The sequence below is a fragment of the Jaculus jaculus genome, chromosome 18 (genome assembly GCF_020740685.1).
Source record: "Jaculus jaculus isolate mJacJac1 chromosome 18, mJacJac1.mat.Y.cur, whole genome shotgun sequence".
NCBI classification, from domain to species: domain Eukaryota; kingdom Metazoa; phylum Chordata; class Mammalia; order Rodentia; family Dipodidae; genus Jaculus; species Jaculus jaculus.
Window position 1 is genome coordinate 2615971 of NC_059119.1, and position 13544 is coordinate 2629514.

The following is a 13544-nucleotide window of genomic DNA, read 5'->3' on the forward strand; positions in this document are numbered from 1 at the left end:
ACACGCATCTTCTCGAAGAAGGGGGCATCCCTCCAACCAGACCTGGGAGAGGAAATTAGAGCTTTACAGAAGTCGAGTTTTCACCCAAATTTCCTTGTTTTTCCCCAATCAAATGGGGACACATATGTGGTCTATGTGCCTGCAGGAGCAAGGAAGATCCAGGCCAGGAGTTCCGTGCTCATCCTCCTGGACCACTCCCAAGCCCAGATACCTCCAGCGCTCTCCCAGCCCTGCCTGACGTCATGGCACATAAGCAAGACAGGCCCAAGTGTGAAGACTTCCACATCTACTCCTGTCTTCACAGCCTATTGCCCTTCTGGGGGAAGGGGATCTGGGACCGCTTTTTCTTCTCCACATTGTGGAAGCCCGGAATATGGATCCCCCCACTTGTGAATGTTTTAGAATGGTCTAGGGATTAAAGGATATTATTTTAAAGGTAATCTTTGATTTTATTACCTTAAATATAGGGATCCTACCCTTTGTTGATATTAGAGAAAGAGACAGGTAAGAAAGAGCATGTCAGGGTTTCTAGCTGATACAAACTCTAGACACATGTGCCATCATATGCATCTCATTTGCCTGAGTGGTGGGAAATAGAACATAGGTCTTTAGGCTTCCCAGGCAAGCACCTTAATTGCTAAGCCATCATTTACTTGATGTCTTTTTTTTTCTTTTTCTTTTTTTTTTTTTTTTTTGAGGTAGGGTCTCACTCTGGTCCAGGCTGACCTGGAATTAACTCTGTAGTCTCAGGGTGGCCTTGAACTCACGGCGATCCTCCTACCTCTGCCTCCCAAGTGCTGGGATTAAAGGCGTGTGCCACCATGCCTGGCTTGATGTCTTTTATCTTATCTTCTTATACCCTGATATACAGTTTAGGTAAGTCTGATGTTTCTTATGAAAGGAGTTTGTAATCTGGTCAAGTACCTTGATTCAGTTTACCTATTTGGCCTTTTGTTTAGTGAGAAATCTTATCTAGCAGATATGACTTTAGGTGTTCAAAAGAGATGAACTATAAAGACAAACAAAGTTATATGCTGTTTGTCATTTTCTTTTCCTTGTCAAAGACAATTGGCCATTTTATCTCCAGACAGGGTCTGGGGGACACATGGCTTAAACTTTCATGGGGTCTGAGATAAAGGGGACGCCATCCCTTTCTCCAGAGTCCAGCTTGCCAAGACATTAAATATCACATAACAGTAAGCAAGAGCAAAAGGAAATGACAGAGCAGAGAGCTAAGCATCCTGACGTTCCTTGTCTTACTCTGAAGTTGTTTGTTTTTACCAAGGAAATTCATTTTTCCCATTTGTAATACACAATGTGATAGGGTCTTATCTATGTCTGACCTGGTTTGACCTCCAAAGAATATGAATTACATTTGTGCTTATGACTTTGTGACCCATCTAGCATAGAACATTACCTGTGTCTAATGTAAGCTGAACTTACATTAAGTCTATGCCCCTGCATAAAACTTTTAGAGCACCCTTAAGAGTCTGTAAACAGTCAAAAAGCCTTTAACTTTAGGCATGGTGTTTAGATTTAGCCTGAAAATTGGCTTTCTGTTCCTTATAAAAGGAAATTAATTTTAGGCAAAATTTGGTCTTTTTAAATCTCTTATATCTTTCCTACATACACACACCTTCATCCACACTAACATTCTGATCTAAGTTCCACTCAAAAAAAAAGTATTTTTAGCAAACATTCTATGTCCAACATTGAAAGTTTTCTCTCTAGTTCCTTTAGCCATCTCATCTCAGCCCATAATTAACCATCTTTCTTATAAAATTAAGAGAAGCTACACCAAATTGACTAGTCCTATTACCAGCTGAAAAATAAGAAAGTAGTCTAGCTTCAGAGAGTTCAAAAATCTCTACCTGACAGTCAGAGTTGCTGTATAATACCTCTATATACACCTACAGATTTTATATAACCCACTGACTTGAGATATCTCTGATTAATAAATTCCATGAAATACACTTTCTATGAATACAGGCAAAACATGACAACTGTTTGGGGGATAATCTTTATCAATACCTCTAACACACTTGGAAATGTTTTTATTAAAACTAAGGCAAATTTTTGTTTATGTCTTGAGGCAGGCTTTTTTTTAAGTAACAGGATATTATAATCTTTTTAAATACCTGGCAAATTATGAGCCATCACCTCAGAGAGAATTTTGTTGTTTTCAATAATCTTCTATGTAAGTTGAAATTGACCTAGAACATAAACTCAGTAATTATATTATGAGATCATGTAACAAAGTATGGCTTTGTTTACATATAATTTCAGCTCACCAAAGGCTTTAGTTAAATCTGACTTTTAAAGACAAAAACCAAAACACCTTGAAATAAATGTCAACAAAAACTTTAGGAGAGACCTGTTGGACTATTTGGATTAATGAAGAAACCAAAAGGTGTCTATAAACAACATCTTATTTGTTTAAAGCCCAAACAAAAGAGAAAATATCAGGCACAGTTCTAATTAAAATTATGTATTTATTTCTATCAAGCAATTTAAAAGTCATATGGTTTTTAAATGTGGGATCAAGGCTATCATTGGTGATCCTCCCTTCTCAGCTTCCTAAGTAGCTAGGATAATAGGCCTGTACCATCAGGCCTAGCTGATTTTACTACTTATAATACCTGTATGAATAAATGATTTACAGTTACACAGAGATATATTTGTCATAGAGCAATTTGGCAAAAAATCATGGCAGTTAGCAAGCACCATCAGTCATGTCTTTCCCATTGTGTCTCTGTATTTTTCTGAGAGGCAGTGTGGTCATCTCCCCTACCCAGTTGACATAGTCCCTGTCCTCAGCTCCATAGGTTGAAGAAACCTTTCCATACGAGCACTTAGGCTTGGGGCTTGGCTGGAGCATTTTCAGTTTCCCCTTCATTCATGCAGCCAAAGATGCACAGTCTCTGGCTGGCAGTGAGGTTTAGGTCCTGCTGCAGGATGGGAGGAGCCCAGAGCAGGGATTGAAGCTCCATCCTCCCACCCCCCCACAGGCAGCTGTGTGTCTTGTGGTACAGTGGCTTCTAATGGAAAAAGGGAAAAAAACCTAGAAGGCATTCAGGTCACGGGTCTTTGGTTCTGGGCCTCCGTGTGGCCATGGGGCCTGTCTCCTCAGCTCAGCAGAAGCAGCTCTCAGGCTCTGGAGGAGTTTAGCCTTGGGGTCTGAGCTCAACCCAGTGCATCTCCCTACAAAAGTTGTCACCTTTACAAAAGATTCCTGCCTGGCTTTATACCAGAGTTAGTCAAGGGAGAGAGAGAAAGAAAAAAATGTAAACCATAAATCAGATGTTTGTTACTCCCAGAAACTGATCTGGAGTACCTGTGGAACCAATGGAAGCAGGAGCTGGAGCATATCAGTGGCTTATTGAAGCACAGTGGAAACCAAATAAAAATGTGGTCATTTGTATGAAAATCATTCTCAAGATATCTCGGTGGGACCTCCATTATGTAACAGGAAAATTGGGGTTCTGGGGTGCTTCCTGGTTCATATCTGCAAACTAACCAAAGAATTGGCAATTCCAGATTCAAGAGAATGATCTTTAAAATATCACAATTTATTCAGAGTTTACAAAGGAGTGCAGAAAGGGGAAGTCTGGGAGGTAAAGGGAAACAAAATAGGGAGAAAAGAAGTACACTACGTGAAGCCCAAAAGCCCATACGGGCCACATGTAGCCCAGGAGTCCATGTGACCAGATATGGATCTGAGAAAAAAGTGTGGAAAGAAGAGAAAATAAAATTCAAGGAGCTTCTGCCATGTGGAGAGCTGGAGATGATAAAGAACCCATGTGGAGAGTAAAAGCTAGGAGGCCCTCCCAGCTGGGCCTCAGCTAGGGCCTAGGCCAAGCCCCTACCAGCTAGGCCTGGCCTGAACCAGCCCAGCTGAGGGAGAAAAGTGATCAGAGAGGCAGGAAGCCTGCTCCCTCCTTGCAAAGGTATTTATAACCTTAGGGTGGTGGGCTGTCTTTTGGTTAGGGATAGGGGCTGTCTCAGGAAGAGATGAGCTCTGAGGCCTGAACTTGACCAACCACACTGTTTAAATCCTGTGAAAGTTCTGCCTCCCAGGAGGGGTCCTGGCTGTTTGTGGTAAAACAGTTCTTTGGGACCAGACAAGAGATAAGAAAAACTTTCCTGCCCTTTTTACATCTCCAGGGGTCCAGTCACCCTAACTCTACCCTCCTTCAATATATTTTTTAAAATATATTTTTTATTTATTTACAAGCAGAGAGAGAGAGAATGGACATGCCAGGGCTTCTAGCCACTGCAAACAAGCTCCAGATGCATGCACCACTTTGGGCATCTGGTTCTGTGTGGGTGCTGGGGAATCAAACCTGGATCATTAGGCTTTGCAAACAAGTGCCTTAACCACTAAGCCATCTCTCCAGCCCCTATGTCAATATATTAATACTGCTCTCACTTTTGGTTAGAGAAGCTTCCCTTTTCAGATTTTGGTGACCTCTGGGGAGACTCAAAACTCATCAGAATACTAAGAAGAGACAGTGGCATGTTCAGCACTGAGGCATCTCTTTTACACGTTCCAAGGCTCAGGGACCATTGCAGATGAGGTGGAGAACAGAATGAAAAAGCCAAAGGAAGAGGAGGAGTGCTTACAATACTGTCTTCCAGACACAAAGTGGCCTTGATATTCATGACTTCACAGTGGCTGACATACCGACAGACCTGCATAATAGGAGGGAGAGAAATGATGACATCAAAGGAGAGAGACTACTTGGAAAGAAGAAGGGAGGCAGTGGTGGGGGGTCGGGAGGGGAAGGGGTGCGGTGGGAGGGGAGGGGCCATAGTATATTGTGTGTATGCATGGAGGTTCTCAATTAAAAAGTTATTGTTATTATTATTATTATTATTTGGTTTTACAAGGTAGGGTTTCACTCTAGTCCAGGCTGACCTAGAATTCACTATGTAGTCTCAGAGTGGCCTCAAACTCACAGTGATCCTCCTGCCTCTGCTTCCTGAGTGCTGGGATGAAAGGCGTGTGCCACCACACCTGTCTCTTAAAAAGTTATTTTTTAAAGCAGCCATTTAAAGGAGTGAAGCAGATATTTCTATACTGGTCTGAGGCTCTCTACAGTACATATGAATCAAAAGGAAGCAAGGTGCTGAAGATAGGCCTCTGCTCTATTCATAGCCACCATGCGTGTGATGACTATATTTGTATGTGAGTGCACATATATAGTAGTTTAAGTGTCACAAGCTCTCAAGAAAAATCAGGGCCAAATTTTATTCATAGATGCCATCCTATAAATATTGGTTACATTGTCTACAGCGGCCTTGGATCCTGAAATCAAAGCCTAAATTTAAGACTGCTGGAAATCATTGATTCTCCACTAAACAAATCTATCATGAAAATAGCTAGCCAATGCCCATGAGCACAAGGAAAGAGCAAGACCCCACCTCAAAAGAAAGAAAGAAAGAGAGAGAGAGAGAGATGGAGAGAGGGAAGAAGAAAGGAAAAAGGAAGGAAGGAAGGAAGGAAGGAAGGAAGGAAGGAAGGAAGGAAGGAAGGAAGGAAGGAAAGAAGGGTACCCAGGGAGGGCTGGACAGATTGTTCAGCCATTAAAGTGCTTGCTTACAAAGGCTGATGGCCAAGTTTGATTTTCCAGTACCAATGTAAAGCCAGATTCACAAAGAGGTGAATGCATCTAGAGTTCGTATGCAGTGACAGGAAACCCTGGTGCACCCATATGCTGTCTTTCTCTCTTCTTATTCTCTCTCCCTCTCCTTGCAAATAAATAAATAAAAATTAAAAAAAGAAAAGTGTGTAAGAAGACCAAAAGGACCTGCACTGTCTTCTCTAAGCTGGTCTCTGAAAATTAAATTATTAAATTAAATACCTAGTTATTACTATTACTAGGTGTTTAATTTTTATTTAATTTAATTTATTAATAGCCTGTGGAACAGAGATTTTGTTTTTGTTTTTTCGAGGTCTCACTCTAGCCCAGGCTGACCTGGAATTCACTATGGGGTCTCAGGGTGGCCTCGAACTCAGCGATCCTCCTACCTCTGCCTCCCAAGTGCTGGAATTAAAGGCGTGCGCCACCACGCCCGGCCAGAGATTTTTTTTAACACCGTTTTACAAAACAGATGATTTTCAGTGATGTCATAAAAAGAAATGATAATGGCTACAATAGTTTCTCTCTCTCTCTCTCTTTTAACTTCCCTATTCTCCATCTCCTTCCTCTCCTTCTCCCCCTTTTCCTTTCTCTTCTCTTCTTTGTCCTTTGGCTCTCTGAACTCACCATTTTCCTGCCTCATCTGCCTGAGTTTGATCCCAGCACAGTCAGAAGAATAATGGCTTACACATCTTGCTTAGTTTGAATCTACTGTTTAAATGGGGCATATATGCATGACAGGAGTCAAAGGCAAAAACTGCTCAGAACCCTCAAACAAGCTCCCACCATCACAAACTCATTTTCAAAGCAAACATGTGGAGCTAAATTTGATTAAGTCATCAGTCATCGATGCAACTAGAAAGTCTCCAAATTAAGTTGCATGTAAGTCACAAGGCAAGAAAGGATTAGCAAAGGTTATAATTCCGAGCTTGCATCTTTAGAACTAAGTTGATGGTGAGCGTGCTCCAGCGGTGACACAGCACACCTCTACAGATATAATAAACTAGGATTACCCCATGGTGTGTGAATTGTGTCTATGTAAAGACTAGGGTGAGGGACATACCTGTGAGAGGAACCGCTGGATTGTTTAGACCTTAAATCCGTGGTAACTGATGGCTGACGCTGTACAGAACTATGCAAAGTTTTCTATTACTCGTCCATTCTCTGCAGTGAGCCTTCCATAATCAGTTGGCACCCACAGTGAATAGCACCCCACATCCCCACTTGACACCCACTGTCTTCCTAATTGCACCCCATGTAATGTAGTTGATACTAAATCCTACTCCTGCCAGCTGTAAACCAGGGGTAGGGGGTCCAAACGCTCGCTGTGCATGCTGAGATTGTCCAGATGCACAACCCTGGGAACGCAGAGCGTGGCAGCATCCAGCCCAAGTGACACACGCGCTCGAGGATAGCTTGCGATTTCCCTGCCTCAGACACGGCTTCTCCGTCCACTTAGCCTTAGCCTTAGCCTTGGCATCTCTGTCTCTCCTTCACTCTTTCTCCCCCTTTCCAGAGTTTATTGTTAGAAACATCTTGAAAATTATTCTAAGAAGCCTAATGTTCTAAGACCTGTCAGTTGCAAGAGAGTTTTTAGCACCAGCCGGAGAAGGTGATCTTTCCTTTGGGAGGTGTGACAGCTAGACAGCTGTGGTTCTAGGACGCCTGTGCTCACACTCACTGCCCTTCTTTTCCTGCTAGGACAAGCGCAGCTGCAATCAGGCAGAGTGCTGGCTTTGTCTCAGGGAGGTGGAGTGCTCATGCCACAATGTGATTCAGTGGTTTTTCCATCCCCCACCAGGGCGATGGGGGCAGGGAGGAGGGTCAGAAGCTCACAGCATGTAGTCATTCAGCTACCCCAACCCCTTCATGGCATGTTACTTACTGTCAGAACCCAGGGACCATGGCTCTCTGCCTGTTTGTTTCTCAGTTCTTTGCTCTGGGTCTTTAACCTAGCAAAAATTAGAATTTAGCATGCATGGTAATGATCCTTTAGCCAATAAAGAAGCTCAGCCCAAAGTCTCAAGCTTTTTTTGTGTGCAGTCAGATGTATTTTCCTGAATCGAAGCACTCATGTTCTCAAGTTTTAAACAGTGAGGTGAGCTTCTCATCATTACTCTCTTCTCACCTCTACCATTTTCTCTCTCTTTTAAAAAATATATTTTATGTATTTATTTATTTAAGAGAGAGAGAAAGAGGAAGAGAGAGAGAGAGAATAGGCAGACCAGGGCCTCCATCCACTGCAAACAAACTCCAGATGTGTGTGCCCCTTTGTGCATCTGGCTAATGTGGGTCCTGGGGAATCAAACCGAGGTCCTTTGGCTTTGCAGGCAAATGCCTTAACCACTAAGCCATCCCTCCAGCCCTTCTTTCTCTTTATTAAAAAATGTGTGTACAGGGCTGGAGGGATGGCTTAGCAGTGAAGCGCTTGCCTGTGAAGCCTAAGGACCCCGGTTCGAGGCTCGGTTCCCCAGGTCCCACGTTAGCCAGATGCACAAGGGGGCGCACGCATCTGGAGTTCATTTGCAGAGGCTGGAAGCCCTGGCATGCCCATTCTCTCTCTCCCTCTATCTGTCTTTCTCTCTGTGTCTGTCGCTCTCAAATATATATATATATATGACATATATATATATATATATATATATATATAAAATAAAAAAAAGTGTGTACATGTATATGTTCATGTGGGTGGGGGTGCATGAGTGGGTGTGTGTGCACAAGCATGTTGAGGCCAGAGGACAATCTTGGATGTTGTCCCTCACACACAAGCCACCTTTTTTTGAGATAAGATTTCTCACTGGCTTGGAACTCACCAAGTAGACTACATTGGCTGGCCAGTGAGACCTAGGGACCTGACTGTCTCTGCCTCCCTAGCCATGGGATTACAAGCATGTCACAACCACCTTTGTTCACATGCATTCTGGGGATTGAACTTGGATCCTCATGCTTGCAAGACAGAATTAAGACATAGCCCCAACATTTAGTTCTTCCATTTTCTGGTCCCTTGTTGCTAGAGTGGTTCTCTTCCCCAGGGCAGCAATGGATGGACCCCTCTGACATGTGGAAGCCATGGGAGACCGCTACACAGAGAGGACTGGCTCCCAGAGTACACGGCAGTAAGTAGGAGGCGTCAGGAGCTCATCTTGGCCTGATACTGTAAGGCCAGCCAGAATAGGCTGAGAGAAAGCCAATTCTAGCCTCAGAAAGAAAAACTAGTTTTACAAGCAGGGGACTCTAATGGGGAGGAACACAAATTTTATAAAAGCATAATAAAGTGTAACTGAGGACATTGCCAAGCTCAGTCCCTAGATGGAATGTGGTGTCACAAAATTATTTTTCTCTCTTTTTCTTTGTGAACATGATGTATGTACACTCATGTGCATGTGTGCACATTTATACATGGGTCTGCATGCACATGTGTGACCATGCAGAGGTCAGAAGTTGTCATTGGATGTCTTCCTCAGTCATTTTGCTCTTCATTTACTAAGGCAGGGTCTGTCACCTGAGCCAAGAGCTCATCAATTTCACTAGTGTAGCTAGCCAGCTTGCCACCCCCCTGCATTCCCTTGCATCCCCTGTCTTTCCCCTGCAAGGACTGAGGTTACAGACGGCTGCCGCACCCACCTAACACTTACGTGGACGCTACAGGTCTGAGCTACAGACCTTGTGCCTGCACAACCAGCACTTTGACCACCAAGCCATCTCCTCTGTCTTCCCTTTTCCATTCATCTCTGCATATGAAAAGCAAATGAAGTCTTTCCTTTATTGAAAGGCAGACATTTTTGTATTCCAGCATTTATGAGGTGGGGATATCTTGCCATACTTGCTGCTTGACATCACATAGAGTGATGGTTAATATTGATTGTCAACTTAATAGGATCTGAAATCACCTAGGACATAAGCTTGTGGGCATGTCTGTGAGAGAATTTCGAGACTGGGCTAATTGAGGTGGTAAAACCCACCCTAAATGTAGCTGGCACCATTCTATCGGCTGGAATTCTGGGCTGAATAAAAAGGAGACAGAAAGCAAAGTACCATCATTTATCTCTTCTGCTTCCTACTGTGGACACAAGCTCAGTCCCTCAGGCTCCAGCCACCATGACTTCCCCACCATGATGGACTGTATCACCTCAAACTGTGAACCAGAATAAATTCTTTCTTCCTTAAGTTGCTTTCATCAGACATTTTTATCTCGAGCAGAACAGTAGCTAATGTGCATGTGTGCTGGCGACCAGCTCCCCTGACACTGTTCACTGATAGGAGCTTTCTCCTTGCACAGGTAGGAGGGGCATGCTAGAATCCGTGCAAGATGAGACTCTGTGACTAGGTTAGTAGGGCATGGGTTGTGGGGACGTGTGTCTGACAAACTCCAACTTGGGCAGAGCTGGAGAGACCATCCCCTGCTCCCAGAGCAGCCTGGGCAGATGCCTCCAGATGGCCCCCCTCTGTCCTACTGTAATATGATAATGAGGTATAATTTGCATATCATAAGACTCACCCACTTTAAGCAGGCATGTCAATTATATTTTACTAAAAGGTTTTAGTACAGCTATTATCATCCTTCATTTACATAACATTTCCATCACTTCAAAAAGTTTCTGTACTTGTTTGCAATTAACCCACAATTGCATTACCAACAAACTTTGTCTTTTTCATCTGGCTTTTTTCTTCTACTCAGCATAATGTTTTTTTTTTTTAAATGTTCATTTATGTTGTGGCATGTATTGGTAGTTATTCCTTTTATTGCCTAGTAATATTCCATTGTGTGGGTTTACCACACTCAGTGTATTCACCATTTGTTAAACATATGGTTTGTGTCCAATTTTTGTCTGTCATGAATAACAGTGCTATGAACATCCGCATATGTGCCTTTGTGTGGGTATATATTACATTTCTCCTGGAGAGATTCCTAAGTGTGAAATTGCTGAATCCTATGATTTCATTAGGTCAAATTCTGCAGACACTACAGAGCTTTTCCAGTAGTCATGAGAATCCAGTGTTTCCACATCTTCACCAACACTTTGTCTTTCAATTGACTCCCTTTTAATGTTTGTTTAGTTTTTATTTTTTTAACTTCATTTTTTAAAGATTTAAATTAATTAATTTATTTATTAATGAAGAAAGAGAATAGGACACCAGGGCCTCTTGCCATTGCAAACAAACTCTAGTTGCATACACCATTTTGTGCATCTGGCTTTACATGGGTACTGGGGAATCGAACCCAGGCCATTAGGCTCTGCAATCAAGCACCTTTAACAATTAAGCCATCTCCCCAGGCATTTTTTAAATTTAAAAATATTTATTTATTTATTTAAGAAAGAGAGAGAGAGAATGGTGCATCAGGGTCTCCTGCCATTGCAAATGAACTCCAGATTCATTCACCACATTGTGAATCTGGCTTTATGTGGATACTGGGAAATTGAACTCAGACCAGTAGGCTTTGCAAGCAAATGCCTTTAATTGCTGAGCCATCAGCCCCTTGTTTGCCTTTTTAATAAGACATGTTGTTTTTAAAATTATGGTAAAAAACAAAAGACACATAAATAAAATTTCCCATCTTAACCATTTCTAACACACACCTGAGTATCCACACTGTTGCGCAGCCTTCAGAGCCTTTCCATGAAACGACTCCCCACACCCCTCCCCACTGCTGGGTCCTGGAAACCACCCTTCAGTTTCCATGACTCCGACTACTCCAGGTACCTCTGGTAAGTAGAATCCTATGCACGGATCTTTGCCTGACCTACTTATTTCCCTCAGCACAACATCCCAAAGGAGGCTCACCTCATGCTGTAGCCTCAGAATCCCCTTCCTTCTGAAGGTGGGTGTGTTTCAAGGCCTAAAGGCTGAAGGCTGAGAAAAGCCTCTGCTGAGCCTGATGTAGGAGCAGAGAAGAGAAGGGGCTTGGGGAAGAAAGGTTCTGAAACCTGAAGAACAGAGATGAATCAGGGATTCTCTCTCATAAATAAATAAATAAATAATTTTTTTTTCTTGGTTTTTCGAGGTAGGGTCTCATTTTAGCTCAGGCTGACCTGGAATTCAATATGTAGTCTCAGGGTGGCCTCAAACTCAAACTCACGGCGATCCTCCTACCTCTGCCTCCCAAGTGCTGGGATTAAAGGCATGTACCACCATACCTGGCTAATAAATTGTTTTTAAAAGAGACTATAAGGGGCTAGAAAGTTGGCTCAGTGGTTAAGGTGCTTGTCTTCAAAGCCTAAGGACCCCAGTTTTCCAGTCCCCATGTAAAGCCAGATCTACAAGTTGGCACATTTTTCTGAAGTTCATTTGTAGTGGCTCAGAGTCCCTGGCATGATAATTCTTTCTCTCTCTCTTTCTCTCTCTCTCTCTTCTTTTCTTTCTCTCTCTCTCATTCTTTTTCAAGTAAATAAATAAATAAAATATTTTTTAAAAAATAAATGAATCAGGGACATACATTTCATAGTAGGTTTTCCTGGAATAAGCCTAGCTAGCAAATCCCTTCAACACTGCAAACATACCTTTCTCCCTTTACTTAAAGGCCCTCCTAGGTGGGCTGGCTTCAGGAGTCCTTCTCATTCTTAGTGGGTGGTAAAATTGGCTCTGCATTTTGCCTGTAATTAGACCCTCAGAGGCTTTGCAGAAAACACAGCCATCCATGACTCAGGGTACTTGGAAGGAAGTTTGTTTGTTTGTGGACTGTATCATGTAGACTTGTTCAACAACTTTTACAGCTTTAACATGTGTATTACTGTGCAAGCTGGAGGTTAAGAAGACAAGCTTCTCTGTGTGTCAGCAAATTGCAATATATCATCCTGGAGTCCTTAGAGAATGAACAGTAAATGTGGGGAACTCATTTATTGTCCCAAAGAACAGTTGATGGCAATGTGTAATTGTGCTACAGAGAAAAAATAATTCCTCAGAGTAATGGAGTGCAAAAAGATAAGGTTGAAAGGCCCTATCTAGAATTTATATCATATCCCAATATGAAAATTCATATCCAAGAGAAAAAGGCTAAATTTCTGAAAATGTGTACAGAGTCACAAGATTTCTAGGCATCAGAGAAGCAAGAAAAAAAAAAGGTGCATTTTAGCAAAAACAGTGGACCAACCGTGATTCCAAACTTGTTTTTCAAGTACAAGAAGTGATTGTTCTAATAAACTATAATCTGGATGTTAACTCCAGGTAGTACACATTTCTTGTTTTTAAATATTTTTTAGTTTGTTTATTTATTTGCAAGCAGAGAGATAGAGAAAAGAGAGACTGACAGAAAGAATAGGAAATCCAGGGCCTCCGGCCACTGCAAACAAGCTCCAGATGTGTGCACCACTCTGTGCATCTGGCTTTACATGCATACTGAGGACTAAAACCTGGGCCATTAGGCTTTGCAGACAAGTGCCTTAACTATTGAGCCATCTCTCCAGTCCCAGGTGTTACACATTTCTGACATGTACTACGTTCTCCATGGCTGAGTAAGCATGCATTTCCACCTCTCACCCATCAAAGTCATCTGCTTAACCAATTTCTATAGGAAGAATCTTTCCTAAGTCTGTTCAATTTAAAAACAGGTTAAAAATATAGGTACATATTCACCATTGCAATGACAATAGAGAGTGAGAAGGGCCTAATACCTTGTCCACCCTCACCAGCTCTGTGGCCTCTGACAGGAGCCTATCTACTGTGCTGAAGATGGGTGAGACAACTGCTTTGCTTGAGACAGGGTCTTATGTGGTCCAGGCTGGCCTTAGACTCACTATGTAGCTGAGGCTGGCCTTGAACTCCTGGTCCCCCTGTATCCACCTCCTGGGTGCTTGGATGACAAATGTGCACCACCATCCCAGGTTCATGAAAACATCCCTGAAGTGGGGCTGAGGAGATGTTGCAGTCTATAAAGTACTAACCCCCACAAATGTGAAGACCCGA